The sequence below is a fragment of the Chenopodium album genome, chromosome 14, assembly GCF_948465745.1.
Source record: "Chenopodium album chromosome 14, dcCheAlbu1.1, whole genome shotgun sequence".
NCBI lineage: Eukaryota > Viridiplantae > Streptophyta > Magnoliopsida > Caryophyllales > Amaranthaceae > Chenopodium > Chenopodium album.
This window is the reverse complement of record NC_137847.1, coordinates 26,687,451-26,693,430: the sequence shown is the minus strand read 5'-3', so window position 1 is coordinate 26,693,430 and position 5,980 is coordinate 26,687,451. Positions and strand designations below refer to the sequence as shown.

General features: G+C 38.6%; 1 non-coding gene across 1 annotated transcript; it reads right to left on the bottom strand.

The window, feature by feature from the left end:
• Window positions 1-1,024: 1,024 nt before the first annotated feature.
• Window positions 1,025-1,132, bottom strand: LOC145580481 (small nucleolar RNA R71). Its single transcript, XR_014099512.1, has one exon. It is a non-coding gene; the product is annotated as a small nucleolar RNA R71 (small nucleolar RNA).
• Between the last annotated feature and the right edge of the window lie 4,848 nt (window positions 1,133-5,980).

Below are 5,980 nucleotides of genomic sequence, written 5' to 3'. Positions count from 1 at the left end.
TTGGTTTCTATGAATAGAAATCAATGAAATAGCACCATTTACTCACTTTTGGGAGCATATAATGCCAAAAAGGCTTCAAAACTGCCTAAGGGGCTTCTATCTTTCCCATCTTTCATGTATTTGATCAAGAAATAAAACACACAACATCCATAATTAACTTATATTTTGGTTTCTATGAATTGAAATCAATGAAATAGCACCATTTACTCACTTTTGGGAGCATATAAAGCCAAAAAGGCTTCAAAACTGCGTAAGGGGCTTCTATCTTTCCCATCTTTCATGTATTTGATCAAAATATAGAAATAAAACACACAACATCCATAATTAACTTATATTTTGGTTTCCTTTGAGATTCGTATGCGTAGGGAACGAGATCGAAATTTAGTGCTATTTGATCCGGAAATTGAGAGGACCATAACAAAGATAAGGGTTGCTAATCGTTCCTTAAGCTCAAGTCCCTCAAGAGAGGAAGACCGTCATGAAGAAGAAGAAGAAGAAGAAGAAGAAGAAGAAGAAGAAGAAGAAGAAGAAGAAGAAGAAGAAGAATAAGAATGAGAAAGCATGGGTTCTAATTCGAGAGTAGCATTTAAGGATTAGGAACTCCGGGAGCCTATAGGTTTGAAAGTGGAATTTGCTAAAAAAAATCATTTGCTTCGTTCTTTTGTATGAGTGACGCAAATAAGGCGACGCAAATGTACGTTTTTCTACTAGTGATTGCTCCCCCCACGACACCGGAAAATGACTTTGAGATAAGACCGGCGATGATTACATTGATTGAGAGGCGTCAATTTAGTAAAGCCAAGCATGAAAGTCTCCTCAACCATCTTAAGAAGTTTGAGAAGTATTGCAATACCATCAAGGTGAATGGGGTTACTCAAGAGTTCATTTGACTTAAACTTTTCCCTTTTTCTCTCATTGGACGTGCTCTAGAGTGGTTGGACAAAGAGGTGAAGCCAAACTCTTTGAGGACATGGGATGAAGTGACTAAGAAGTTACTATCTCGTTTCTATCCACAAAAGAAGACAGTCGAAGCAAGGACGCTTTCAAACTTCAAGAAAAAGGGGAAAAAGAGCTTATATGAGGCATGGGAAAAGTACAAGGAGTATCAAAGAGAGTGCCCACATCATGGGATTCCCATCTATAAAATCATCCAAATATTCTATTGAGTTCTAAGCCCTCAAGGGAAATCTTGCTTAGATGCCGGTGCCGGAGGTCTTATCATGAACAAGACGGAAGAGGAGGTGGTGGACATAATTGAGGATGTAGTGAGACACTGCATGGATTGGCAAGAGGGTGAGAGAGAGTCGACAAGCAAGAGTGGTTCTACGGTGTATTCAATCGACCATCTCAATGCCATCAACAATTTATCCTCACAAATTTCAACCTTGGGAAAGGAGATGACCTCGGTCAAAGCAAAGCTTGAGAGCGCTTCATCACAAGCATCAATTCTTCCCTCCCACAATAAGGGGAGAGGTACATCTTCTAACTCAACTCCTCCTTCTACTTCAAACAATATGCCAAATGGTTGTTTGTTTTGTGGTGTATGTGGATCATATGACCATGATGCTTCTAATTGTCCACATGCTTTTGATAATTGTGATGATGTTGATAACAATGAATGTGAACAAGTGAACTTTGTTTCAAACAGTAACAATGGGCAAAGATTTGATGGACAAAGGAACTTTGGGAATAGAAATTCTCACTAACAAGGGAACTTATATGATTATAACCAAAATGGCATTATAGAAACCAAGGAAATCAAAATTTCTGAGGCAACTATAACAATCAAGGCTATAATAATCAAAGTAAAGGTCAAGGGTATTGAAACCAAAGCCAAAACCAAGGCTATGGTAACCATCACAAAAACAATGGCCAAATCAAAACCGGGGTAATTGGAGCAATTAAAATCGGGGTAATTTTCAAAACAACAATCAAAGGGGATCCTTACCCGGATTTTCTCCAAGAACTCAAGGCAATGATGACAATTCCTATGCCCAACCTTCATCTTCTAGGACTACTTTGGAAGAGATCATTGAGAACCAAACCAAGATTTTTAACACTTACATGTCGGTGAGTGACAAGAAGTTCAATAAGATGATTACACACAACAAAATGCTTGAAACACAAATCACCCAATTAGAAAACACCTTGAAGGAGAGTGCTAGCCCTACCTCTTTACTATCTCAAGGAGTTAATCCAAGAAACCCGGTGTATTCTATCACCACTAGGAGTGGCAAAGTGCTTGAAGAGAGTGTTTCTAGGAAAATTAAGGAGGGTGAGAAGGTGAGTGATTCATGTGAGAAGAAAAAGCTTAATGTGTCAAGGAATAGGAGAGTCAAGATGCCAAAGAGGAAGAGAAAATTGAAGAAAAATTGCATGAGGATGTGATCAAACCCAAACTTCCATATCCCTATAAGTTTTTGAGAAACAAATTTGATGAGCAATTCGGAAGATTTCTTGATATGCTTAAGGAAGTTCATCTTTCTATCCCTTTTACCAAAGCTTTGACACAAATGCCAAGATATTCTAAGTTACTTAAGGAAATTTTGAGTGGCAAGAGAGAGTGTAATGAGGTTGATTCGGTGAAAGTTGGGGAGTGTTGTAGTTCTTTTATTCATAATGATTTACCCGAAAAAATGAAAGATCCGGGTAATTTTTCAATCCCTTGCAAGATCAATGGAAAAATGTTTCAAAATGCTCTTTGTGATCTTGGTGCTAGTGTCAGCATAATGCCTTACTCCATTTTTAAGAAGCTTAAGCTAGGTGAGCTTCTCCCAACCAACATGACCTTACAATTGGCCGACCGTTCTATTAAATTTCCTAAGGGAAGAGTTGAGGATGTCCCCCTCAAGATAGGTGAGTTTACAATTCCCATTAACTTCTTGAAATTGCGGAAGATGACAATATACCTATTATATTAAGGAGACCATTCTTAGCTACTTCGGGTGCTTTGATTGATGTGAAAGGTGGCCTTATTGCATTGCGTGTTGGTAATAACAAGGCGAGTTTTGAGCTAAAGTCAATGCATGAGTCTTTGTCTTTTGTGAAAGGAATTATGTGTATCAATTCACCTCGTTCTATTGACAATGTATGCATGTTTGTGTCTTCTACTAACGATGTTCTTGAAACTTGTGATGATGTTCTTTTAAGTGTTGAAAGCAAGATGGTTAGTGAAGATAACATGGAGCCCTCAAAACTTGTCGATGAGGATGTGATTGATATACCTTAATGGTTTAAGCTCTACCCAAGAGAGGTTGAAAATGACTCCAAAAGTATTGATGGTGCGAAGCCGTCCACTACAAGGAGCAAGAAGACAAAGAAGAAAAAGAGAGCTTTCATGAAGAAGAAAATGAAGTTGAAACAAAGCAAGCTTGAGTCGGAATTTTCAAAACAAGAGAATGCATCTAACAAGGAAATGGAGTTTCCAAAGAATGGCATGAAGTTTTATCCCTCTACCGCTTTGGACAAAGTGGTTTTCCTTGAACCTCCATGATTTGAAGGAAGGGTCGAGCCTAGGACCTTAAGCAAGCCCTTCCCAGGAGGCAACCCGATTTTCTAAACTTTTTCTTTTGATTTAATCTTTCTTATTTTTCTTTTATTTTCTTTCCTTTATTTCACTTGTTTTGTGTTTGGATGTATAGGTTGTTTTCATGGGAATCAGATCCCTTGAGCGAGCATGAGCATAATGGGAAGGAGTTTCATGATTAATGATGAGAGTATGCTCAATTTTCTTGAATTTCGAATTATAAGGGTAAGGTAATCAAGGAGGTAAGTTAGGAAAAATTTTGCTTCAATGTGAAGGAAGTTTGTGCTTGGTGGGTTCATTATGATGCTCTCATTAATTTAGGATTTCAAACCCACTGTCAAGGCATTTTGAAACTAATATGTTTAGTGGGTTCAACAATCCCAGGATGATAAAGATGCATAAAGCCCATAGTCGAACGCACCAAGACAAAGAAGCAAGAGAAGCAGCAGGGTCGCGGGAGCGCAGCTAAGCAGCGCGGGCACGCACCTATGCTGCGCGGCCGCGCAGGTGCCCAGCCGAGGCTTTAGTTCCTTCTTTCTTATTTCTTTCCCTCATTTCCCTCATACCCTCACTATTGTCTGCACCCCTTATCTCTCTACCCATGAAACCCTAACCTTTATACTTCCAATTCTTCACTCAAATCTTCATTTTTCCTCATAAAATCACCAAATTTCTACTCAAATTTCATTATTTTCATAAAATCAAATACTACTTTCCTCCATTTTATTTTCTCCATTCTGTTTTCTCCATTGAAGAGCAAATTGGGTTTTTCCGTTTTGGTGGAATTTAGGGCTCGAAAGTTTATCAAACTTGCTTCTAGTATGGTATAATCATCTTCTCTACCTTTATTTTTCATTATTACATAATTTTGTAGTGAGAATTTGATTATTCATACTTGTGAATAGTAGTAGTATTGATTTTGTTGAATATGGTGATTGTTTAGATAATTTAGATGCTCATATTTGTTGTTTGTTGATTGAAATTGCCTCACATTGTGTTGTTGTTGATTGTATAGCATAATTGATAAATTTTGGTGGCTCTTTGAAGAAGTTGAAATTTGGAATTCTTGGTAGTAAGCTTGGTGATTGTGTGGTAGTTTGCTTGAAAGTGGTGTGGTAGTGTTGTGGTTGATTTTGTGATTGTGGTGGATACAGGAGTTTTTAATTAAATTTTGGTTGTCATCTTCGTGGAGCAAATATGTCAAAAATCATGAAAGTCCTCACCTCCAAAAAGAGAAAAACACAAGTAACAATTGAGGAACCCTCATCCACAAATTCACCCTCATCTCAAACACAACCGAACAATGATCCTTTACCATTACCAAAAACACGATTTGTTAATCCAAACTATAAACTACTTTTTGCCGACTTTAAAAAATAAACCCTAAATCCCTCTCGGCATTATCATCAAGAGAGCATGATCAAATTGGGGATCGATGAGGACCTTTGGGTTTTGTTTGATAACCTTCGGATAGGTAACTTTGTTAATACATATTACCGAACTTTCCTTGAGCCTACGAGGGAGTTTCTTGCTTCATTATCTTCTACTCCGGTAGTTGACAAGGATTTCCAAATTTCTTTTCAACTCTTCAACGTCATGAAGACTCTTTCTTTAGCTGAATTCAATACGACTCTTGATTTCAATCCAGGTGCGGATGTTCTCTTTCCCGAGCATGAGTTCTTTAATGGGTTTGCTCAAAATGCATGGTGGCATGACATCTCGGGCTTAAATGAGTTCACCGCTCGCTACTCTCTAGCAAGTGATATATTCCAACCGTGCCTTCGTGTTCTTCATCGGCTCTTGGGATACTCGGTCTTCCTATAGCAACACTTAGGTAAAATGTCGATGGCCAAGTTGGTGGTTCTTTGGATGGATACTAGAGAGAAGTTGCGAGAAAGGGTTAACTTTGGGCACATATTCTTGAAGAATTGCATGGACATGCATGGGAGGAATTCAGGGGATATTTAATGTGGTAGCATGTTAACTAGATTAACTACCAAGCTCGGTTTTGGTCGGTACCTCGCTTCTTGTACTCCGGTGGGGGAAGCTAACTCTCTTTACCTCGACATCGCTAAGCTCAAGCAAGTTCAATTCTTAGCAAAGAACAATGATGACGAGGTAATTGATTGGTTGAAGAGGGGTGAGCATTAATGTTATCTCCCTAACCCCTCCTTAACCTCCTTTCACCAACATGTTCCAAATGTATGGTTTGTGCCCCAAAGTAATCGCCTCCCCGGTGATGATGATGATGATATGGAAGACGTCCTCAATGAAGAGCAACAATACCAACAAAATCAACAACAACGTTAATAACAACAACAACCACAACCACAACCTCAACAACAACATCAATTCTCTGACCCTGACATGGAAGCTTTGAGTGCCTAAATGAAGGGCATGCAAATTAGCATAGAGGGGATTTATGATCAAGACTTCGAGGAAATCTACAACCAA